Here is a 25,793-nt window from a genome sequence, read left to right as displayed (position 1 = left end):
CATTTGTATTTTTTAGTGGCTGTGGAATATTCCATTTTATATGTGTACTATAATTTATTTAACCAGTTCCCATTGCATTGCTCTCAATTTTTCACGTTTATAAACAATCCTGAAATGAATGTCTTTATCTACAGATTTTTGAGTACCATATGGCCTTACTCTAGTTAAGTTTCTAGATGAGAAAATATTAGGCCAAAAGATTTCTGTATCTTAAATTTTGATAGCTTTTGCCCAAAGGTCTGTACAGTTCACATATTCACCACCACCATGCTGACCTCTTGGTTGGATTTGCATTTTGATAGCCTTCGGGAATAGAAATCTCAGGGCTAGAGTCTACTGTGCAAGGTGGAGGTGTAATTTTTTTGAATTACTAAAATGCAAAAATTACCCCATACAGTGCCATTTTGGTTGTGGTTTCATAAGCACAAAATGGTAACCATGACTCATGAGTGAAAGCAGAAGTGTAGCCCATTCTGACGCTCTCAGCCGAGTTCCCACCTTGTGGCTCCCCCACCCCCACAACGACAACCATACACGTGTGACGGGGTTTGTTGGGCTAACAGAAGTAGGAAGTGCTTGGCTTTAAATCTGCCTTTTACAGAGAGGTCAGTGGGCTGAGATGGAAAAGCCCTTACCTCCCACATTTGCTGGCTATGCACCCTTGGTGCGTCACTAATTCTCTCTGAACCGATTTCTTTATCTGGTGTATGGCATTTTGTGAGAACTAACTGAGAAAGGAGACAGAAGTTCCTAACCCAGTGCCTGACACGTAGCATTCACTTGTTTTCTCCATCAGCTAGCCTCCTTCCTCTGTGGAAAACAGAGCTCCTGTTCAAGGACCAAACTTCACCACGACAAACGACTCCGGTTTTAAACCATTTTCAAGAGAAGGGTAAGTCTTACTTGTTGGGAAACTCTATTCCTCTTGATTTGTTTGCAGTATATTGGATGTTTAGGTATGTTGTTGAACAGGATGCTTTTCTGCTTGTTTTTTCAGAGCAACTTTCTCTAATGGTCTTGTTGTTCAGTTGCTAAGTCTTGTCTGACTCTTTGCCACTCCATGGACCATGGTCTTCACCATAACCATTTGGTTTTGCCAAGTGCATTATGAAATAAGTCATATTACTGTTTGGCCACATTAGGTAGATACAGCTCATGACATTTAAAGCTGCCTATTGTTTTCAAAGGTGGCTCTGTTGACAGTGGTTCTGGTGGGAGTGACTTGAGCTCAGTGAGGCCGGTTGGGTCTATGAGGCTTTTCACCCTGTGCACATCTGAACTTATTTCCTGGGTGAGCGGCTCTACCTAAGATTGGAAGACTCTGTCACTCATGGTAATTTCCTTCTCTCTAGTGGCTTAGCTAAACCCTTGCTATGTTTCTGGCCATTCAAGACTATTCCAGAGTGTTCTAAACCACATGGCTGTCCATCTGGAATATCCACAAGGTGGATATGTGGGAAATGCCTACAGAGGGGGATCATTCCTGGAGAAATGAGAAGAGCCCAGAAAGCTGGTGGCAAAAATAAGCCCTGGATTGAAGGGAGGCCGCACAACTTAATTCATTAGCTTGCTTTTATTTAACCACCATCAAAGGTAGGGCATGTAGTGAATAGGAACCTTAATTTACAGATGAGGAAATGGGAATTCACAAGTTTAATGACTATGTTTAATGAGATTTGTAACGTTCCAGATTGAACTCAAGACCTGTGGTCCAGTTCTCTATTGAGGAAGACTGGGATGGTAGTTCAGTTCAGTTCAGTTCAGTCGCTCAGTCGTGTCCGACTCTCTGCGACCCCATGAATCACAGCACGCCAGGCCTCCCTGTCCATCACCAAATCCCGGAGTTCACTCAAACTCATGTCCACAGAGTCGGTGATGCCATCCAGCCATCTCATTCTCTATCGTCCCCTTCTCCTCCCGCCCCCAACCTTTCCTAGCATCAGAGTCTTTTCCAGTGAGTCAACTCGTCGCATGAGGTGGCCAAAGTATTGCAGTTTCAGCTTTAGCATCAGTCCTTCCAATGAACACCCAGGACTGATCTCCTTTAGAATGGACTGGTTGGATCTCCTTGCAGTCCAAGGGACTCTCAAGATGGTAGTAGCACCCCCCAAAACTGTCCCTGGGCTGCAGATGCAGGAGGCCCAGATTCAGCATCCACAGCAAAGTGTCAGGGTTCAGCCAGGTGAAACTCAGTGGGGACCCGACCTGGTGGTAAACTTGAGGGAAACTAAGGCAGACACCGAGTTCTATGAAGTGTGTTGCTGAAGCCAGAGATGGAAGGACCAAGGATGTCCAGGCATTCACGGCTCAGCTCCGAGATAACCAGTCACTTTCAAGATTCACCTGGGAGAGGCTGGAGGTTGTTAACGTATCCTCGTTCATCAGATTTCATCAGGTATGAAGCCTGGCAGAGCCCAGGGGAAATGAGGCTTCGTGATTTCTGGCCAGAGGGGCTGAGAACAGCAGAGAGTGTATGCAGGGTTCACAGTTTAGCTCACGCCTTCGCCCTGTTCTAGGTGCCTCTTCTGCCTTCCTTGCTTCCCCTCTGCACTGCTGATTGAGTGCGACCAGCAATGCCAATGATGCCAGGCTATGCTGAGCTCTGTGCAAGTGTTCTGAGCCCACTTGACTGCTTTCTCTCCTCTTCTGCTGGACTCATTCAGCTCTTCATTGAAATGTGTGTTGTTCACGTGGCAGATTTCTGTTTTTGATAAGGCCGAGTGAAGTTTAGGCTGCTGCATGACTTCAGCTTCCTTCAAATTTATACTTGTTCATAGATCTGTTTAGTTTGCATCATGGTTTGTAGATAATAACACCTTTTCTCTGTTACATTCTCCAACAATCTAGTTACACTAAATCTCTCCATACAGGTTCATGATCTCAGATCATACTCATGACCAATCCATGGGGAGAGTTTCTATTACCTTCTCTTCCCTGCCCCTACTCCTGCAATATTGTAGCCTCAAATTAATATCTGACATCTTTCTTGGAGGCTGATAACAAAGTATTTTTGTAAAGAACAAAGGCTTTTTTTTTTTTTTCCATAAAGCTGACTTTTGGTTAACCAACTTTGTTTTCTGCTGGGGCAGAGAATAACTATAGCAGGCACAGGCCTGGATGCTCAAATTAATTCTCTTAAAATGAATGCTTTACTGCTCTAGAATAGAATATGCTAAGAGTGATAGAGTGGGAAGGTCCAGGCAGGGCCTGCTATTTAGCTAATCTGTCCAGTTCTTGCAGTGCTTTAGAGAAAAAGAAAATCATGTGTTGAAGAGCAAGGGGATCTTTGCAGTGATGCTGTGCCATTTTCAGTCCTGTTTATCTCCTTGTCCTTGTTTTTATTTTTAAGGAGTTAAAGGTTAATAATTTATACTGAAATACATAAGGATAAATATTGGGTGGAGCTTCCCTTGTAGCTCAGTTGATAAAGAATCTGCCTGCAGTGCAGGAGACCTGGGTTCCATTCCTGGGTCAGGAAGATACCCTGGAGCAGGAAATGGCAACCCACCCCAGTATTCTTGCCTTGAGAATTCCATGGACAGAGGGACCTGGCAGTCTACAGTCCATGGAACTGCAAGCATTGGACATGACTTAGCAACTAAATCACCATCAAATATTGGACATGGTGTTTCCAGACCCTTTTGTTCTCTGAGACTTTCTGATACTTTTGTGTAAGAAAATCAAATGTATTTCCTATGTTATATGAACTTGAAGAAATTGAAAGCCAGGGGAAAAAATACAATCAGTAACGTTTTGGATTAATCAAGCTTCTAGACCCAGTGACCAATTTATAGGAAAGAGGAGTGTATTAAGAGACATCATGGGATGCAATTAGCAAAACTCAAATATAGGTAATTCTAAGAGCCTCTTGATGAGGGTGAAAGAGGAGAGTGAAAAGGCTGGCTTAAAACTCAACATTCAAAAAACTAAGATCACAGCATCTGGTCCCATCACTTCATGGCAAATAGATGGGGAAAAAGTGGAAACAGTGATAGATTTTATTTTCTTGGGCTTCACTATCATTGCAGGTGATAACTGCCTGCATGAAATTAAAACACGTTTGCTCTTTGGAAGGAAAGCTACAACAAACCTAATTAAAAAGCAGAGACATCACTTTGCTGACAAAGGTCCGTATAGTTAAAGCTATGGACTTTCCAGTAGTCGTGTACGGATGTTGGACCTTCTTTATGAAGGCTGAGCACCAAAGAACTGATGCTTTCTAATAGTCATGCTGGAGAAGACTCTTGAGAGTCTGTTGGACTGCAAGATCAAACCAGTCAATCCTAAAGGAAATCAACCCTGAATATTCATTGGAAGGACCGATGCTGAAACTGAAGCTCCAATACTTTGGCCACCTGATGCAAAGAACAAACTCACTGGAAAAGACCCTGATGCTGGGAAAGATTGAGGGTAAGAGGAGAAGGGGACACCAGAGGATGAGATGGTTGGATGGTGTCACTGCCTCAATGGACATGAGTTTGAACAAGCTCCAGGAGATAGAGAAGGACAGGGAAGCCAGGCGTGCCGCAGTCCACGGGGTAGCAAAGAGTCTAGGGACTCTGCTTCAGTTAGGGACTGAACAATGATTGAGCAACAAAGAATAGATATTCTAATTTCTTTTTATTCTTTGATAACAATAATGACAAGAAGACATGGGAAAAAGCAATGGAGTAACCCATAATTTAAAAGAGAATGAAGATCTATAACTAATAATAGTGTATAGACCTTATGTGGATCCCAGTGCAAAATTCTAAGTAATAAAAGACAAATTTTTTAAAGGATAGGTAAATGTGAACACTGACTCAATATTTAATTATATTGAGTTAATGTGATTTTTAAAGTTTGCGGTCATTTGATTTTACACATTTAGGAAGATAAAATAGTTTCGGGGATTTACTTCAAATCATAAATCATTGGTGTTTGTGTGGACAAAAATGAAGTAAAAGTGGCCACTATTGTGTAAGTTTGAAAATTTCCTAAATTAAAGGTAACATACAAAAAGTAAGCTAGACTGTAATTGAAAAAAAGCAAGGGCTGCAGCTTAGAATAATTAATGTAAAAATGCCTTGTGTCCCTGACTAAGTTGGAAGAAAGCCAAATGTTCATTTTTATTATTATTTTTCATGCTAAGATTTTGGATCATCAAAATCAAAACCTAAACACAAATGCACTTAAAGTAAAATCAATAGAAATATATAAACCTGTTGACGGTGTTCTTTGTAGCAATCCTATAATAAAACAAGGAATTTCTCAGCCCCACTCCCTCCCCCTATCATTTGAAGGTCAGGAATGCTGCTGTGTTTGACTAAGATTTCTAGTGTCATTTATATACACTGCATGCTAAATTAATTTCTGAAGTTAAACTTGACGTTTATCAGAGTTAGACTTTGAAATTCATACAAGAGAAATAGGTCAAATCACATATTACAAAAGAGAAAAGATAAGCACCCATTTGTTTAAGCTTTAAAATGTCCTGGAAGGGGCTTTTTTAAAAAAAATCAAAACAGTAGGAGCTATAAAAAAAAAAAAAGACTTAATTATATAAGGTTTTCAATTGGAGATGCAGAAAAGTAGATGGAGGGGGTGGCAGGAAGACATTTGGCAAGGTCAAAGTCAGAATTTGTGGAGTTCAAATGTCTTGTTCAGTTTCCATTCTACTCTGCTCTGGTTGGAAATGTTGGGAATCTAAAATTGCTGCATGGCAGATGTCCTTGCGGTGAGGATTCTGAATGAGAATTATGTTCTTTAATTATACGCTCCTAGGCTTTGGATTTGGAAGGCAGAATGAGCTTTGGTTTTTCCAGTAGTCATGTACGGATGTGAGAGTTGGACCAAAAAGAAGGCTGACTGCTGAAGAATTGATGCTTTTGAACCGTGGTGCTGGAGAAGACTCTTGAGAGTCCCTTGGACATCAAGGAAATCAAACCAGTCCATCCTAAAGGAAATCAACCCTGAGTGTTCATTGGAAGGACTGAGGCTGAAGCTGAAGCTCTAATACTTCAGCTACCTGATATGAAGAGCCGACTCATTGGAAACGACCCTGATGCTGGGAAGGATTGAGGGCAAGCAGAGAAGGGGGCAGCAGAGGATCAGATGGTTGGATAGCAACACTGACTCAGTGGACACGAGTTTGAACAAACCCTGGTGGAAAGTGGAGGACAGAGGAGCCTGGCGTGCTGCAGTCCATGGGGCCTCAAAGAGTCGGACATGACTGAGGGACTGAACAACAACAAAAGCTGGTGGCAGTAACCTTCCTGCCTTTTGGTTAGTTAGAAGGAGACAACCAAGGAAGAAGACCTGGGGAAAGGTTATAAGGTGCGAGTGAATAAAGGAGACAAAGGGCAGTGGAGGTGAGCTGGTGGTGTTAGTGCTGTGGGTGGGTGGCAGACAGGGTGGCACCCTGGCGATGTTCGCTGGGGCAGTGGCAATCCTGGTGGGCCTCACGCTGGTGGTTTGTCCGCTGCTAGTGCTCAGAAGTAAGGGAGTAGGTTGAAAGCTGCCTGAAGATTTGTTGTGATGCTTAACCTGAGCTGGTTATTTCTGCTCAATCCTTTAATTCTATGATGAACCTCCCTCTGCAGTAAGAGAAGATGCTTCTTTCTGACCCGCAAACCCCACACAGGCTGCAAGGTTGAGGCCTGGACCCCTGTCCTTTCCCTGTGTGTAACTGACCCTCCAGTCGTAGACGTGGGCCTCCTGTGTTCTGTTCTGTAACTCTGCTGGCTCCAAAGAACCAACATGTGACTCCGTGGGTGCTGTGTTTCTACCCCTTCCCCCTCCCCACCGCCAACCGGTGGGCCTGGGAACCAAAATACACGGCTCCAAAGGCCAGTTCTGCAACTTTCTGTCTCTGTGATTTTGGCTCAGTTTTGTAACTTCTTTGAGCCTCTGTTTCCTCATCTCTAAAATGGGGGGAAATAACACTACTTCACAAGGTTAGAATGTGGATAATAAAGTGAGTTAATTATTTAGAATATGGCAGGTGCTTGTACACAGTATCCATTATATAAGTTAAACACACTCTGAATGGAGTCAATGCATCATTCCACTTGGGGAAACTGATGAGAAAACAGGTTAGTATCAAAGGGCATTTCTTCACTGGTCACAATAGACTTTCCATTGAGAAATTCCCTCTCACACGCGTGCAGAACAGTCCAGTTCCTCTCAAGTGAAGTGTTGTTGTTTTGACTTGGCAAGGGCATGGTGTACTCTGAGCCACTTACTGTCTTGTGTCAACAACAAAACAAAACAACACAAACAATTGGTGTTTGGCCTTGGTGACTCTGATCTCGGGTTTCTGCCCACCACCTGATCAAGCTCTGAAGTTGTGCTTCATGTAATCCTTAGATAAATACAATATTATTTCCTCTTAAGAGAAACCCATCAACCTAATGAATTATATTAAAGTAATTTCTGCTTACACATTTGCTGAATGTTAAATGCTCATAAACTATATTCTGAACAACACAGGTGCCGTTAGAATTGTTATAGTAATTTTATCATCTCTCCTAGTTCATAAATGTTTGTTTTACTTAAAAATAATTTACACAGGGATTTCCCTGGTGGTCTAGTGGTTAAGACCCCTTGCTTCCACTGCAAAGGGCACAGGTTTGATCCTGGTTGGGGAACAAAGATCCCACATGCTGTGTGGTACTGCCAAAAAATAATAAAAACTTAATTTACACAGAGCTGAGAGCTTAAATTTTATATTTTCTAAAGGGAAGAAAAGCATAATCAATTGTGTATCTCCCCATTTCTATTTATAGACCATCTCACAAAACATCTAGATCTGAAACTCTACAAGACTGATGATATGAAAATAATCTATGTTATCGGAAGTTGAAACTAATGTGTTTAAGTGGGTGTTTTATATGAAGTGTTCATACACTTTTTGATTCAAAGTTGACAACTGGTAAATATCAGTTCCTTTTGAATATTTACTAGAGCCTTAGATTGATGATTCTAACTCATACTATGTACAGAAATTGTGTTTTCTTCATTTTGAAAGGGATTTTTTTTTTCTTTGCGATCCACTGGATATTGAGACTGTGTCATGATGTGACTTAAACATGATGTAACCTGCTGCTGCTGCTGCTGCTGGTGGTGGGGAAGGAATTATGTGGTGTTAAAGAAGGTTGGGTCGAATGGAATGGTCCTGGTTCCTGAAGGGAAGGAGATATTGCCTTTTATTGGTTTACAAGTTATGTTTCAAGTGTTTTCTTTGAGGCTAGGAGTTAGGTCATCCCTTTGCTATACACTTAATAATTTGCTAATTCAGTCCCCAAACTTCTGAGTAGTATTTAGACAATCTTATTTGTCTCCAGTCCCCATTATAAAGTGAGTCATATGCTTGCTCTCCAGGTGCATCATGGATATTAAGGCATACGTATTTGCTGGGGGCTTATTTTAGCAAGAAATACACAAAATCAGACATGGCCTCTACCTTCATAGACATGACTATCGAGCCTTAGAGACAAAGTGAAGGAAAACATTATGAACTTTCTTTTTGTTGTTCTTTGGGCATTGGATATAGATACAGATGCAGCCTCTACTTTGGTGAGAACGTCGAGTGCACATCCAGCTTCCTGCATAGTCTAGCCGTGCTCTTTCTCAGCCCAGACCTCTTGAAGCTGTATGTTGGGTTTGAGGTGACAACCTTTCCAGATAAAGCAAGATCATTCTTTGTTGTCAGTATACACACAGCCGGCCTCCCAAGCCAGAAGTTTCCAATAAGCACTCAAGGTCCACTCAAGGTAGAAGAATGAGAAGTGAAATTGGATCACAAGCTGCGGGTTGAGCTTTTGGGTCTTGAGTTGTGCTTAGTGATTAGTTTCTGAGAAACCTTCTGCTTCCCTAGCTGTAGCACATGCTGGTCTTCCCCAGGTCCCGTCAGAGTTATGGTCTCCAATGAGGCAACTCAGTTTCTGATAAGGTTGTACGTGGCGGGTAGGGGTCAGGAAGCAGGTGCAGAGGATGTCCCCTTGAACTATGAGATAAGTAAACAAACAAACCCATGTGAGGCAGGAATGACATTTGTTCTGATGCCTAATTTTAGAAGCAGAACGTGAAGAGATGAGTTGGAACACACATGGACAGCTCCAATAAAATGTTGAGGTGGAGTGTCCTTGCTCTTACTCTGAATGCTAGACTGTAGGACCGACAGGGTTTTGCAAAACAGGTAATTGCTGATATATTATTGTTTTCTACTAGAAGGTCTGAGCAGAGAAGGCAATGGCACCCCACTCCAGTACTCCTGCCTGGAAAATCCCATGGACGGAGGAGCCTGGTGGGCTGCAGTCCATGGGGTCGTGAAGAGTCGGCCACGACTGAGCGACTTCACTTTCACTTTTCACTTTCATGCATTGGAGAAGGAAATGGCAACTCACCCAGTGTTCTTGCCTGGAGAATCCCAGGGACGGCGGAGCTGGTGGGCTGCCATCTGTGGGGTCGCACAGAGTTGGACACAACTAAAGCGACTTAGCAGCAGCAGCAGGAACTGAAAAGTAACTTTCCTGCATTAACCATGTAGGAAGCAACTAGGAGGGAAGTAGAAACTGCCCCCAGATCGAATCTTCATGGTGTTCTGTAATTAGGGACCCTGATGGGGGTGTCTGAACATTCAAAGGAAACTGGAAGACTGAAGACTATCTGGACAAGGATGGCAGTACATGGTACAAAGGCCACTCTCTTTTTTTCCCATGTCATGGCAGATCTCACCTGTGAACCATGGCATTTTTTTTCCTGCTAAGATTTTCAGTTCTTTTATGTTGAGATCTACAAAATTAGGAAGACCATCTCACCCTGTGTGAGTTCTCATTTCACACTTCTGGTTGTAATAAATTAGAAGTCACAAGACATCAAGAAACTGATATAATTCAAAAGGTTTCACTTCCTCTTTATTCTAATTTATGGTGGTGGTCATGAAGTTTCTTAAAGTGAAGTTGATGTTGGTGATTTATTCTGGTTGAGGGACTGGTTAGATTTTTTTGTTGTTTTTACATAATGAGATTAAAGTTAATTTTCAGAGAGAGAGACTCATACTAACCAAAGATTTCAGAAATTACATGCATGCTCAATTGCTCAGTTATATCCGACTCTTTGTGACCCCCATGGACTGTAGCCCACCAGGCTCCTCTGTCCATGCAATTTTCCAGGCAAGAATACTGGAGTGGGTTGCCATTTCCTCCTCCTGGGAATCTTCCCAACCCAGAACCTGCATCTCCTGCATTGGCAGGCGGGTACTTTACCACTGAGCCACCTGGGAAGCCCACTTAGGAAACTAACATTGTGTTATAATAAGAAATATACTTGGTCTCTGCTCCCAGTTCTCGGCACCATTTGAGTTTATGCTAATGCAGTGAACTAAGAAGGCACATCCCCTGGATAGCCTGGGATGGGGCAGGTCATCAGAAAGACTGAGTGATTAGTGGGTTGAGACTTTCAGCTCCCCAGCCACAGCCTCTAGGAAGGGGAGTGGGCTGGATCCTGGAGATTAAATCTCTATAAAAGCTCTCAAACAGTGGGATTTGATGAGCTTCCAGGTCGGTGGACACTTGGTGGCGCTGAGCGGGTGGTGCGCCTGGAGAGACCCTGGAAACGCCATGCTCCTCCCCCTATACCTTGCTCCAAGCATCTCTCCCAGCTGGCTCTTCCTGAGTTGTAGTCTTCTAGAATAAATCAGTAAACATAAGTAAATGTTTCCCTGAGTTCTGTTAGCTATTCTAGCAAATTATTGAACCAGAGAAGGAGGCCAGGGGAACCTGATTTATAGGTGGTTGGTCAGAAATGCAGGTGACAACCTGACTTTTAGTCAGCCTCTGAAGTGGGGGTGGGTGTGGGTGGGAAGGGTGGCAGGGCAGTCTTCTGAGACTGAGTCCTTAACCTGTGGGATCTGCTATAATCTCCAGGTAAATAGTGGTGTCAGAATTGAATTTGTAGGACATCAGTTTGTGTCTGCTGAGACTGGGGAGTTGCTTGAAGTAGGGAAAGCCCCCACATAGGAGAGAAATAGTGTTTCCTTTATGGATGCTAAGGCTAAGTCACTTCAGTCGTGTCCGACTCTGTGTGACCCCATAGATGGAAGCCCACCAGGCTCCCCTGTCCCTGGGATTCTCCAGGCAAGAACACTGGAGTGGGTTGCCATTTCCTTCTCCATCCTTTATGGATAGATAAACAGAAATGCCACTCTATTTAAACTCAGTGAGTACTATCTTTGCATTAGCCTGACCTGGTTCTTACCTACCTGAGAAGTAGAATCATAATGAGAAAGTTTCTTGAAAATTATGGAACCGAGGGCTTCCCTGGTGGCTCAGATGGTGAAGAATCCACCTGCAATGCGGGAGACCTGGGTTCGATCCCGGGGTCAGGAAGATCCCCTGGAGGAGGGCATGTCTACCCACTCCAGTATTCTTGCCTGGAAAATCCCATGGAGAGAGGAGCCTGGTGGGCTGCAGTCCCTGGGGTTGCAAAGAGTCGGACATGACTGAGCAACTAAGCACAGCATGGAACTGGAAGTAAAAGAATCAGTTGCACGAATTCCTTTACTTGTTTAATGTTTCGATCATTCTACAATGAAGACAAAGTGTCTGCTCTCTTAGAGCCTGCATGGTGAGAAGGCGGCTGATGATCAACAAGGATACGATGAATAAACATGGTGATTTCAAATAATATTTAATTGATATGAACAGTATAAAACAGGATGTTGTGGTAGTGAATCAAACATTTAATTGATTCCTGCTCTGTTAGTGGACTGGCCTTTCTGCAGCTGGTAAACTCCTGACACCAGAAGCAGAATGATTAAGACCTTGGGCAGGATGTGCCTTCTCCCTTGGATGGCACGCTAACTGGACTGCCGAAACATGCCTCAGCGAGCCCACCGTGCACAGCCCCTTTAGACAGATCAGCAGGTCTTGATGCTGGGGAGCAGCACTACGTCCTAATTAAGAGCAGGAACCCCGTGATCCGAACAGACCTGTAGACATACCCTGATTGTGCCACTGAGCTTATGTTATGTACCAAGTGCTGTGCTGGTGCTAAAGACAGGCCATGAACAAATAAATATGAAACACAGTATCTTTGGACACCCATGTTCACAGCAGTATTGCTCACACTAGCCCAAAGGCGAAGCATCACCAGTATCCACTGGTGGATGAATGGCCACACCAAAGGTGCCATAAACACAATGGAATATTACTCGGCCTTAAAAAGGAAGGAAATTCTGATACATGCCACCGTGTGGATGAAGCTTGAGAACACTCTGCTAAGTGAAATAAGCCAGCCCCAGAGCAACAAATACTGTGTGAATTCACTTATAGAAGGCTCCTAGAATAACTCACATCAGGTTCACATAAGTTCACAGAGATAGAAAGAAGAGGGCTCTTGCTGTAATCAGGAGAAGAGATGGGAGCTGGTGTTTAATGGGCACAGTCTCAGTCTTGCAAGATGAAAGGAATTCTGCGGATGGATAGTGGTGATGGTGGCATGACAATGTGAATGTACTTGAAAAGTGACTGTGTTTGTGTTCAGTTGTATCCAACTCTTCATGACCCCAATGGACTGTAGCCCGCCAGACTGAATTGTACACTTAAAAATCATTAAGATGGTGAATTTTCTATTATGTGTATTTTATGACTGGTGCTACTATAAAAACAACATAAATCCCAAAGGGGTGATGAACACTAAAAAGAAAAAAGCAGGTACTGGGGATTTAGAGTGACCTGGGGTGGTTGCCATTTTGGGAAGGATGGTTTAGGCACAGCCTCTCTTAGGACATGGCAGAAGAGACCCAAAGCAAATGAGGGGACAGGCCGTGAGGATGTTTGAGAGAACATTCCAGGCAGAGGGAAGAGCAGGTGCAGAGAGCCCGAGCTGGGAGCGTGCTTGGTGTGTTCGAGATTCAGCCAGGAGGTCCTAGAGCAGCAGAGTGGGTGGGGTGAGCAGACAGGAAACGGGGTTTGAGAGGGAGCCCGAGGCCAGAGCAGGTCGCATCCTGTTGCTGTGGTGAGGACCTCAGGTTGTTCTCCAAGTCGATTATGAAGTCACTGGAGGGTTTTTAAAGTGTTTTTTGATTTATGTGTTTATGTTTCAGTTTTGGCTGCACTGGGTCTTCTTTGCTGCACGTGGGCTTTCTCTTGTCTTGTGTGGTCATAGCCTTCTCATTGCACTGGCTTCTCTTCTTGTGGAGCATGGGCTCTAGGGCACTTGGGCTTCAGTAGTGGTGGCATACGGGCTCAGTAGTTGCCCCACGGCATGTGGTATCTTCCTGGACCAGGGATCGAACCTGGGTCCCCTGCATTGGCAGGTGGATTCTTAACCCACTGGACCACCAGGGAAGTCTGCTGGAGGGTGTTGATTGCTGGGGTGACATGGCTTCAGTTATTAGGTTAAAGGGATCACCTGGGCTCCTTGGTGAGGAAGAGACATCAGGGGACCAAGAGTGGAGGCAGGATGGCCCATACGGGAGCTGATGCATCTAGAAAGCAAGTCAAGGTGAGATGAAAGGGGCTTGGACTAGGCTGGTATCGGTGGAGGCAGTGGGAGGTGACTTGATTTTGCCTTTTACATACTGAAGGTAGTCCCCCAGTGGGATTGTAGGAATAAAGCAGCCTTTAGGCAGCACACTGATGGCATCTCTTCTGGACTAACTGTCTCTCCACTGTGATGTCTTCACTGACAATAAGATCGGTGTCCACTCAGCTGCCTCTCACCACCTGTTTCTTATCACCCGAAGGCACAGGGACCTCCTGGTCCCTGACATATGGGTCACCAGCCATGGAGATACGAGGCGCTGCCTCCAAATGTCCGACCACCTGCCACCCTGCCACTTTTACTCCCGCTCCAGGGGGGCAAGGGCCAACTGCTGTAAAGGTCCCTAGGAGGTCCCACCCATATCTGACCTGACGCACCTTGAGCCCTGTCGCTTTGAGAGATGCTGGCCTTTGGGGTGTGGGGTTTGCAACCTGTAACCCCTTCTTCATCTTCCTTCTCTCATTCCTGGAGGGGACCTCTCTCAGGGGGAACTCCCTGAGCGGGTTTGCCAGCCTTGCTGCTTGAAATGTTAAAGAAGGGGTGATAAAGGGATTTTGAAAAGCCCTCTTTTCTCTTGACAAAGCCTTTGCACGGGTTTGATAATCTTATTATGGATGTTAAAGGCTGAACTTGATCCTTCCTTTTCCTTGGCATCCTTGCTTGAACATCCTAATGGTTTCTGCAACACTTCCCAGCTTAGCTAGGATGCAGGTCTTTTGTAGAGAAAGGCCAAAAGGAAAAGCAGAGCGATAGATTTCAAGACACTACGCCTCTCATGTAATTGAACTTTAATAACCTGCAGCAGTTCCCATAAGTTTCCTGGGGCAAAGTGGCCTGTGCCCACGAGTGGTCTCCAGGGCTACGGGGAGTGATGGTGACTGGTCTCCTTTGCCCAGTGCTGGGTGGGCGCCAGGCCCAGCCCTTTCCCTGATGGTTTGGTTGAGGACATTTTTGGAAGCTCTCCAGAGAAAATTGTCAAGGCTAATCTGAAACAGGTTGTCACTGGCAGGCAGCAAAGCAGGAGGTGTGGAAACGGGCGGACGTGCCATCAGCTGGAGGTTTCTGAAAGTTCAAGGGAGCCATGGTTACAAACACCGCCTGTAAGGTCAGGCCCTTGGGCACAGTGTGGGGACACTGGGTGGGAAGAGAAGGACCCCAGACTCCTGTTGGAACCAGGTTGGTCCCCATTTTCAGAACTGGATGGGCCTCTGGTCCCAGTTGGGACGTGAGTTCAGAGGGTGGCGAGGTGCAGCCCTGGTGGGCTGTGGTATTTGTTGCCCCTCATGAACTGTGTGGCTAAATCCTGAGATACAATTTCTTTCTTATAAACTTAAAAAAAAATTATTTTTGGCTGCGCTGGGTCACCGTGGCTGCGCTCCAGCCTTCTCTCGTTGCGGCCAGTGGGGGCTGCTCCTCGTTGGGGTGCGTGGGCTTCTCACTGCGGTGGCTTCTCGTTGTGGACCACGGGCTCTAGGCACACGGGCTTCAGTAATTGTGACTCAGAGACTTGGTTGCCCTGTGACACGTGGAATCTTCCCGGACCAGGGATTGAACCCGTGTCCCCTGCATTGGCAGGCAGATTCTCAATCTCTGGGCCACCAGGGAAGTTCAAGACTCAGTTTCTTTATCAGTAAAATAGAAACAGTATTGTAATCACCTCTGTCCAGCCAGTTTCACAGAACTCTTGACCACTGAGGTTGGGACAAAGGAGCGGCGGGAGGCAGAAATTACCCGGGAGGCAGAAATTACCCGGAAGGCAGAGATGCCATGATTCAGTGTCCTGCTTTGGTTGATCGCCTGGGTCCAAGGGCTCAGTGGGCTGCTCATCCCTTACCAGGTGCAGGGGGGCCTGGGAGAAGTAGAAAGCTCTGTGTCAGGGTCCCTGGTGGGGTCGTCTGGGGCTGCTGACTGCTCTTGCTTGGTGAAAGGCGTTTCAAATGCACAATGCATGATTGTAGCCCCCTAGGAAGACAGCCTTTTTGAGCAGCTATGTACAGGATGCCAGCTGTAAAACATTGCCATGTTCATACTAGCACTCAGGACATGTGAAGAGAAGTGACTATATTACTGCTGGAATATTTCTCTATTGAGGAGAACCTTGCCATTCCCCCAGGAGCCTCTGGAAGAAATTAGGATCATTTTTAAGAGGCCTGCGTGAACACAGTGGAGCATTCATGCCTTTTATTTTATTCCTTACGCATTTACAATTGGAAAGTTTTATTATTCTGAAATTATTAAGTAGTTTGGGGGGAATGATTATTTATTTTTAAATTTATTTTTGAGAGCTCCTTTCCTTATTTCTTTTCATGTTTAAAAAATGTGTTCTCTCAGAAGCCAATTTTTTTTTTTTTTTTTGGTGCAAGTGTGTGTGTCTAAAAAACCTTGGCCTGAGCATGAGAGGCTGACCTTTAACTTCAGAGCAGGAGGAAGTGCGGTTCGGGGCAGCTGGGGAGGGTTAGAGGGAGGGCGGAATGAGTCAGAGGCTTTGCAATGCTCTCCCAACTCCCCCTCCACCCCCAGGCAAGAGCCAAGCCCGTCCATCCAATGCTCAATTGGAAAAAGGAATCCCGTAGAAGTGACCGCTGTGGTGATGACAGCGTGAGTGGTTCCTCTTTTGAAGTCTTAACGATCCCAGAGCTGTGGGAGCAACAGTCAGCATTTGCTGTCCTCCCTTCGCCACTGACCAGTCCTGAGGAACTGGGTGTTCTCTCTCCAGGACGAAGGAGAAGGGCTCCAGCCTTAGGAGCCGAGCAGGGAGACCCTAAGAGGTCGAGGAATGGAAGGCGTTTCAGGGTGGGCCCTGGGTTCACAGTGGCCTGGAAACGTGACTTCAGTTGCTGGCGACTGCCTCTCCAGAAGAAGCGGGGGCACTGTGTTATCGTCTGAGAACCGTGGTGCCCTGTCTGAGGACACCAGCCAGGTCCATTCGGCAGCCTGCGGTGGGCACGCTCTACCAGGGGGCCCAGGGCCTTGTCCACCCATCACCTCCTCCATGAAATCGTTCCTGTCCAGCTTGAAACCGACGTGTGAGCCCCCCACTCCCACAATTCTGAACTCCCGAGTCACATACCCACTGTCTTTCCTTTCTGACTCCGTAACAGTGATTTCTGGGGACGGTGTCCTCATCCTCTGCAATGGCAAGCCAGCAAATGAGGGCGGTGAGGTGTAAGCCAGGTCCTGGGCACGACAGATGGAGAGAGGGAGACAGAGAAGGAAAAAGAGAAGAGAGAGAGAAATCTTCCTTTAGGGTCTTAAAAAACATGTGGATTCTCTCCCCCAAAGGCCACTGAAACTCTTCCCACCTGGGTTATGCGCGACCTCCTAGCCATCAGTGCCAGCAAACACTGCCCACCGCCTTCACTGACCTGGAAGAATCAACCTTGTATTTGGACATCTTCTCTCCAGCTCCCAGGACACCACTCTGCCTTGGCTCCCCGGTCCCCTCTCACCTATGTCTTGGGGTCCACTGTTCTTTACCTCTGCCTCATGAATGACGCTGCTGTTTCTCAGAGTTCCACTTTTTTGGTCTTCTTCTCACGCCTCCATTTTTTTTTTTTTCCTCAGCAATTTCATCTTATTCCAGAGCATGTAGTTCTACGTTTTATTAGGCTTCCCAGGTGCGCTGATTCCCAAGCTGTTTTGAGAATCTCTGGACTTCTTAATCTCTCTGGTTCTTAGCTTCCCCACCTATAACGTCGGGACAGTCATGGTCCTTGCCTCATTGGACCGTCATCAGGATGAAGTGGATTCATATATGTAAAGCACATAAGCGGTGCCATGCTCAGAGTCAGGTGTTGGAGAAGATTCTTGAGAGTCCCTTGGACTGCAAGGAGATCCAACCAGTCCATCGTAAAGGAGGTAAGTCCTGGGTGTTCATTGGAAGGACTGATGTTGAAGGTGAAACTCCAGTACTTTGGCCACCTGATGCAAAGAGCTGACTCATTTGAAAAGACCCTGATGCTGGGAAAGATTGAAGGCAGGAGGAGATGGGGACGACAGAGGATGAGATGGTTGGATGGCATCACTGACTCAATGGACATAAGTTTGGGTAAGCTCTGAGAATTGTGATGGACAGGGAGGCCTGGCGTGCTACAGTCCATGGGGTCGCAAAGAGTCGGACACGACTGAGCGACTGAACTGAACTGAACATGTCAGGTGTTGTTTAGTTCAGGACCAAAAAGAAATGGGCAGAAAACAAAAGTCTCAGGAATATGTCCTTTTAGGACTCAGAGCAGGAACAGAAATCAATGCAAGCAGGAGAAACAATAGGAGCGATAGTAGGGAAATATGGGGAAGTTCTCTACCATGGAAAAGAGGAGGAGATAAGAGAGACCAGGGGCTGTGGAGGAGCTGAAACAAATGCGGTCTCAGGAAAAACTGTTGACTTTGAGGATTAAGAAGCCATCAGAGGGCATGTTTATAGAAGGACGGTTGGAGAAGCCAGATTCCTTCTTTAAAACTTGGGGCCCGAGAATATATGAAGCTCATTTGTACAGCATCCAGCAAAACTTCTGGTGCTTTACAGGCTATAAATAAATGCACTTTGATGCATTTTATAAATTTAAAGTACTTTGGAGATTACTTGACTGTGTCTGAAGAAATTGGGTCATTTACTGATCTTCAAACTGTGTGGAGGCTGGAGCTACTTAATCTATGATAAGAGGAAGAGGATATTGGGGCAGTGGGGATTGTATGTGGGGCAAGCATCTTGGCTCACGTGATTGAATTGTCATCCACCGATGAAGGAGTTAAGCCTATCTCGAGTCAGGGACATGTATGTGCCTCAAGTTGCCCTTTGATTTGTAGACGCTGCTGCTACAGTCTAATCTCATTTGCTCCATGGCTCAGTCCTAGCCCTTGCCTGCAACAATAATTTTGTCTTCGGCATTCTGTGTTGGTATCTATGTGCCCCAACTGTGGTGATGCTTTTCTGTAGTTCGATGTCCTCAGAGATATGCATGAAAGTCCCTCAAAATATCTCTCCACTCCATGGTTGCCTGCCTCTTTTGGGAAAATGGAGGGGTGTGTGTGTGGGATATTGGAGGAAGAGGGAGAAATCAAACTTAAAGAATGCCAACTATTTTATGTTTTAATTAAATACTGTGAGGGGCACACTGTGAGGGGCACACTGTGAGGGACAGGTAATCACTAGACTGCCAGGGAAGTCCCAAATGCCCATTATTTTAAAAGCTTATTTAGCAACTACTTATTGGGCATCTCCAGTTGCCAGGCCTTTCACATGCCACATCATTCTTCCAAACTTTCCTGCCCAATTTACAGATAAGCTCTTCTGTGTTCAGTCATTCCCCTGCAGGTGATTTCTAGAGCTTTATGATGGGTAGGGCTTTCTTCTTCTTTTTCAGCATCACATATGTTTGATTCAGTTACCCTACAAATAACAAAGTTCTCCAAGGCTCTGGATGTAACATCCTCAGTGAGTCCTGGAGCTATGACTACGTCTGGGATTTGAACATCATCTAGAGACCAAACCAAAGCAGGACCATCTCCTTGTGGATCTGGCTTCCAGCAAGGGCTCCAGTTGTTTCTATACCTGGTTTCTTGATGTAGAAATACAGGACTTGGAATACTGGCTCAAACTGTCACCCATTTTGCACTCATTCATTCAACAAAAATGTGATAAACTCTCACTCTGCTGAACACCAGGATTGCAGAATTAAATAATCTTTTGTCTTTGCCCTCAAGGAGTTTGTTCATTGCAGAGCAAGCCCAAGATCAGAAAGTAGGTCACTCTCCTCCAAGTCAACATCAGTGATCAAATACCTAGTACTACTTTGTTGTGTAAGCTGTGGTTTCTGTGCAGTTATGTTCTGTGTTTATCCTTATAATATTTCCTCCATTTATTTCATATGACATCACCTCCCATGAGGTGTAAGTGCCTTGAGAGCTGGGACTCTGTCTCATATGACTTTGAGTCTCTGACATATAATCTGTGTTCATTGGGTGCTCGTTGAATTGATTGATGAGGTATAAGGACTTTTTGTTAATTAGCAGTAATAATCCTGTATATCAAACATGAGGCTCTAAGACTGACTTAATAAATTTAGAACATGCTACAGTTCAGATTTTCTAAATGTTAGTCTTATAAAATAATTTTCTCATTTCATTTTTGACCTTTAGTGTACAGAGTTGAATTTAGTATGCCTCTTGAGTTGTGTTTCACCAAAATCATCATTCTGTGCAAGGCCCCTCTCTTTGTTCTATTTTGTTTTTTCCCTCTTGCTTTTCTCATTTCCTGTGCCTGCCCCCTGACACGCACTCTAGCTTGTTGTTTGAGTCCTTAGATATGCATGTATTAATATTTTTGATGAGTAAATAGTGTCTAGATTATGCACGTGTGGTAGTTAATTCCCAGCATTTAGAGATTTTCTATTATTGATTAAAGAATGTACATGGTTTCAATCCTTTCAGGTTTACTAAGGCTTGCTTTTTGAACTAGCGTATTTTGCTAAATTTCCCATGTATATTTCAAGAGTATGTATTCTGCAGCTGTTGGATTCAGTGTTTAATATTTCTCAATTAGGTCAAGTTTATTAATTGTGTCATTCATATTTTGAATATTTTTATTGATTTTGTCTGCTTGGAGAAACGTGTTACAATCTACAATGATTAAGAAATTCTATTTTTTTTTTGTTTTGCTTTTTTTCCTTTTGCTTTATATATTTTGAGACTATAATGTTACATGCTTAGAAATTTAGAATTGCTGTATCTTCCTAGGAGGTGGAAGCTTTTGTGATCATGAAATAACTCTATTTCTCTAAGTGCTTCTAAATCTATATTCTCTAATATTGATGTAGCTATGTTAGTTTTCTTGGGGTTAGTGTTTGCATAATATGTATTTTTCATTATTTTACTCTTAACACTTCTATTTCTATATATTTAAAGTGAGCCTTTTGTAAGCAGCCTGTAATTGGGCTTTGTTTTGATTTCTCAGTATTTCAATTGAAGTGTTTAGTCATCTTGCATTTAATATAATTACAATATACTTGAGATAAGAAATATCATCTTCCCATTTACTTTCAGTGTGTTTTACCTTTTCTGTGTTTCTTATCTCTCCTTGTTTGCCTTCTCTTTCATAGAAATTCTTTTTAAAGAAAGCATTCCTTTCTTCTGTTAGCTTATACATGCTTGTACTAATATCAATGCTTACTCTGGAGATAGCAACATTCTTGACTATGTAAAATCTAACCCAAGTTCATATTGGTACCATTCCCTAGACACAATAAACTTCAGAACATTTTAACTCCCATTAACCCCACTTTCAACTTATTTACTCTTTGTCATGTATTTTAATTTTATATGTATTTTAAACCTCACAAGACCATTACATAATGTTGTCACTGTTTATTTAGATAGTTATGTTTGTTATGATTTATGTAAATTGTGTTGATAGATTTATCTTTTGTGCTGCTTTTTATTCTTCCCTGCATTTCTAAACTTTTATCTAGGATCATTTTCCTTTGGTCTAAAGAGAAGATTTTAGTATTCTCATTAGATTTGATGTGCTTAGCTTCCGAGATCAGGCGTGTTCAGGATGGTATGGCCATAGACAGAGGCTGATGTGCTGCTAATATTCTCAGTTTTTGTTTGAAAATATGTTTTCTTAAAGCTTTATTTTTGAGGGATTTTTGCTGAATATAGAATTCTAGATTGGGAGTTATTTTCTTTCAATACTTTGAAGATACTATTTCAAAGTCTTCAGGATTCCATTGTCTTCTGGATTCCATTGTTTCTACTGAGAAGTATTGTGTCGACAGTTTATTCTTTTCCTCTGGCTGCTTTTAAGATATGTCTTTGGTTTTTAAGTAGTTTCACTATGTGCAAAGATGTAATTTTCTTTGTTATTTGTTTTGGGTGTTTATAGTACTTACTGAGAGATTAGCTTGATATCTCTTGTCACTTTTGGGGAATTCTCAGCTATTCTCATCTTCCCTGGGATTCTATCATCTACATTTAGGTCATTTTCTTGTACATGTTTCCTACACATCTATACTTATATATATATATATATATATTTATACTATATATATAAATATAGAATATTTACATTCTTCTCTATTTTCTTCCTTTTGCCTTTTCTTGCTTTGGTTTGGATTTTTTCTTCTAATATTACCTAGTCCACAAATTCTCTTCTGAGATAATATCAGTTGTTGAACGTTTCATTTCATTTGATTCTTTTAAACATAAATCTTCCAAGTTTTTGGCTGAGCTCTTGGCCCACATTCTCTGTCTCTCTTAAGCTCTGAAAACATACTAAGCATAGCTTTTCTAAAGTCAGTGCTTGATAACTCCATTATCTGAATTTCCTCTTGGCCAGTTTCTATTTTTCGGTTTAGTTCATTGGCAAGCCCTTGATGTAGGCAGTGCTGGCCTGAGAGAGGCTGTTTCTGTCTAGATGAGAATTCTGTGTTCTTCATTTGCACTTAATGTCCTGGTCCAGATGCAGACAGGGAGTTGGTGAGCTTCCCAGAGGAGCCCCAACTCTGTCAGATTTAACAGTGCCTAAGGCAATGGCAACCCACTCCAGTACTCTTGCCTGGAAAATCCCATGGATGGAGGAGCCTGGTGGGCTGCAGTCCATGGGGTCGCGAAGAGTCGGACACGACTGAGCGACTTCACTTTCACTTTTCACGCTCATGCATTGGAGAAGGAAATGGCAACCCACTCCAGTGTTCTTGCCTGGAGAATCCCAAGGACGATGGAGCCTGGTGGGCTGCCATCTGTGGGATCGCACGAGTTGGACACGACTGAAGCGACTTAGCAGCAGCAGCAGCAGAAGAAGAAGAAACACTAGGAACAGGAATTTAAGAATTCTTATTAAATGCTATAGTTGGTGAGCAAAGCTGCAAGTTATACATAGAATCAAGAGTGAAGTGATTTTAAGAAAGTCTTTTATCTGCCCTTCATATCATGTTTTAGGTCTATAACAATAACAATGACAAGTAACATTTATAAGAACTGAATTTGTACCAGACAACGTGCTGTTTGTCTGCATTATCTCTTCAAGGCACACAAAAATCATGAGCTAGTCACAGTTATTAATCCTATTAGATGCACATCCAAGAATTAGTCCAAGACTGACTTGTCCTGGGGTCACATGGAAGCAAGTGGCCAAGTTAATCTGACTGACTTGGGATATCTGTGCTGAACAGCTATTCATATTGTGGCTTAGACTTTGGGCCCTTTTGTTTTGAAGAGTAAACTTTTAGTATTCTCCATGAGAAGACCTGCTCTTATACCTTTTCTGAGTTGCTTACTTAATGGGCCTTTATTAGCATAAGCATCTGGTTTTGAGGGATTTAGTGTTAAAAAAGCAGCAAAGGTAATGGAGAGGGAGAGACATTTAACAGGCTTCCTTTCTTCTGCTGCCACTATTGGCATTTTGCTCCTGGGCCTGTTTCATTTTCCCTTGGCAATGAGCTCGAATACATCAGTGGGGATGGACTATGCCAAAATGCAGCTACCCCAGGTCAGTGGGTAAAATGGCCAGACCTTGGCGGCTGTGGGGGACAAATGGAGACACAGGTGGCCTTCAGAAACCCAGCTGCGTGATTGGCTTCTCTGAGCACCCCCAGTGTGAGCAAAAATGCAAGTTTCACTTGGATTTTCTTTTGCCCTTTTGGTGTCTGGTATTTTCCTCGTCTGGGTCTGATGATCCCAGGCTGGTGTTTTCTCTGCACTTTGCTAATTCACCCTATTTCTTTCTGAAGTAGAAGAAGCACAGTGTTTTCAGTCCGGTTCCTTTCCCATTTCTCTTAAGCCAGGTATGTTTATAGAAAGTGGAATCATGTGCTTCTTATTCCTATTTAGATTGACCTTCGTGGACTCCCCAGATATCTCGAGGAAGCTGGCGGGACCATTCCACGCATTTTCTCTTTGAACCGAGAAGTTGTATTTAGTCCAAATGAGATGGCACAGTTGCTGGAGGCAGAGTGGGGCTGAACGAGTGAGTGGGATATTGCGAAGTTTATTCTGTAAAGCTGGCCCTAAACCTGAAGTGACCCCTGCTGACCCCTGGCGCTTACTTGGGAATGTTTGAAGGATGCTCCTTTCAGGGCCTGAACCCAGGCATGAGAACAGAGGAAAAGAGAAAATAAACTCCAACTTTATCACCTAAGACCTGGAACTCAGAAAAACTTTGACTCCAGTTTGGGATGAAGTCAGAATGGATTCTTTTGCTCATATCTGCACAACATTCTTCTTTCAAAGCGGAGAGGGGGAGAAAGTCCATTTGTATCTTTTTTTTTTTAGATTCTGCAAATAAACATTATCATATGATATCTGTCTCTCTCTGTCTGACTTACTTCACTTATGATAATCTCCAGGGTCATTCCTGTTGCGGCAAATGGTGGTAATGAGGGGGTGGGGGGCTGGGGGAAGTCGGGGGAGGGAGAGATGGGGAGTCTGGGATATACAGGTATACACGGGTATATTTAAAAGAAAGGACAAACAATGGCCTCTGGTAGAGCACAGGGAACTTTATTCCATAGTCTGTAACAACCTAAATGGGAAAATAATCTGAAAAAGAACAGACCCCTGTACATGTACAGCTGGATCACTTTGTTGAGTGTACAGCTGAAACTGACACAACGTTGCTGACCAACTAGGCTCTGATGTGGTGGTGTTGCTTTTGTTTGCTCGCTAAGTCATGTCAGTCTCTTTTGCGACCCCATGGGCTATATAGCCTGTCAGGCTCCTCTGTCCGTGGGATTCTCCAGGCGAGAATACTGAAGTAGGTTTGTCATTTCCTTCTCCAGGGGATCTCCCTGGACCGGGGATCAAACCCATGTCTCCTGCATTTGCAGGTGGATTCTTTACCACTGAGCCACCTGGGAAACTCAATACTCCAATATGAAGTTTTTTAAAAAATGAAAAAACAAAGAAAAGATAAAACAGCCTCAGTGAGGTTATGTCATCTTGATTCCCTTTGCAACTGAAAATCTCAGTCTTTTTTCAGGAACAAGGTGCCAACCTATCAAAACTCGAAAAACGGCATGGTGACATCTCCTCTCGGTTACAGGGGTGAAGTTAGGGGAGACCCTGTTCATACCATTTCTCCTGATAGGTTTTCAAGTCACGCACGCCACTTGGGGTAATAAAGATAAGGCCTGAGTTCTGCCAGGCTGTTTTCTCGAAGTCACTGGCTTTCAGGTTGTGCTGGCTGAGCCTTGCCAGCAGGCCAAGCTTGGCTGATTGTCTTGCTGGCTCACAAAAAAGAGAAAGTAGGTGTCTTGGTAGGAGCAGAGGACAATCATCGTCTCCCGGGGTGTGAGTGCAGGGGACATGAATAGAAGTGGTTTTCTGCGGAATCCTTATGATTGGGTATTTTGCTTTTATTCTTTGGTTTCCATGGTAAGTCTTTTCAGAACACTAAGATAGCAGGGCCTTTACGAGCCCAGGAGAGGAGTGTGGACGAGGCATCAGCAGAGGCTGGAGAATTTACAAAGCAAGCTTGTGGACAATACTTCACTGGGTCTTCACAAAGGCCCTGTGATGAAGGTAAGGATTGTTATTCCCATTTTGCAGAAGAGAAAACTGAGGCCCAAGGAGGGTAAGTGGCTTACTCCTGGCAACACAGTGAGGATATCATTCATCAGGGGGAGTCAGGCTTTCCCACAGGGGCTTTCTCAGGGCTCTAGGCATCCCTTAGGTTCAGGGCCACCATGTCAGGATCAACAGCAGCCCTAACCGGGCAGATCTAATTGTGCAACTGTGATTAGGTGAATTCTCAAGTGGGATGGGTACCTGCAGAGGGCATTTGGGAATGTGTGGGGGCTTTTTAGTTCCAGTTGCTTGGGGTGGAGGGAGCCACTGATACATAGAGACAGGAACCAGGGCTGTCAAATGTCCTACCACGTGTAGGACCATCCCGCAAAATGAAGACTTGTGCCCATAGTTGCAATAGCATCCCTCTTGAGAAACACAGAAGAGCATCTTTTTCTTCTTTTTAGAAAAATACTTATGGAATTTCAGCCATAAAAAAAGAGTGAAATAATGCCATTTGCAGCAACATGGATGGACCTAGAGAGTGTCATTCTGAGTGAAGTAAGTCAGACAGAGAGAGAAACAGACTCACAGACTTAGTGAACGAACTTATGGTCACCGGGGGAAGGATGGGGGATGGGACAGTTAGGGAGCTTGGGATGGACAGGTGCACACTGCTGTACTTAAAATGGATAATCAACAAGGTCCTACTGAGGAGCCCAGGGAACTCTGCTCAGTGTTCTGTGGCAGCCTGGATGGGAGGG

At 44.0% G+C, this 25,793-nt stretch overlaps 1 long non-coding RNA gene across 1 annotated transcript; it reads left to right on the top strand.

Annotated features, from left to right (window-relative positions):
• Positions 1-546: 546 nt before the first annotated feature.
• LOC148775857 (uncharacterized) lies at positions 547-23,817 on the top strand. The gene is made up of 3 exons (XR_016038894.1): positions 547-892; positions 17,206-17,385; positions 23,356-23,817. It is a non-coding gene; the product is annotated as an uncharacterized LOC148775857 (long non-coding RNA).
• Positions 23,818-25,793: the final 1,976 nt, after the last annotated feature.

This window comes from Moschus berezovskii, chromosome 13 (assembly GCF_049115385.1).
Source record: "Moschus berezovskii isolate FMDL1 chromosome 13, NW_MosBer_1.0, whole genome shotgun sequence".
Lineage (NCBI taxonomy): Eukaryota > Metazoa > Chordata > Mammalia > Artiodactyla > Moschidae > Moschus > Moschus berezovskii.
Note: the sequence above shows the minus strand (reverse complement) of the source record. Positions and strands in the feature narration are given on the sequence as shown.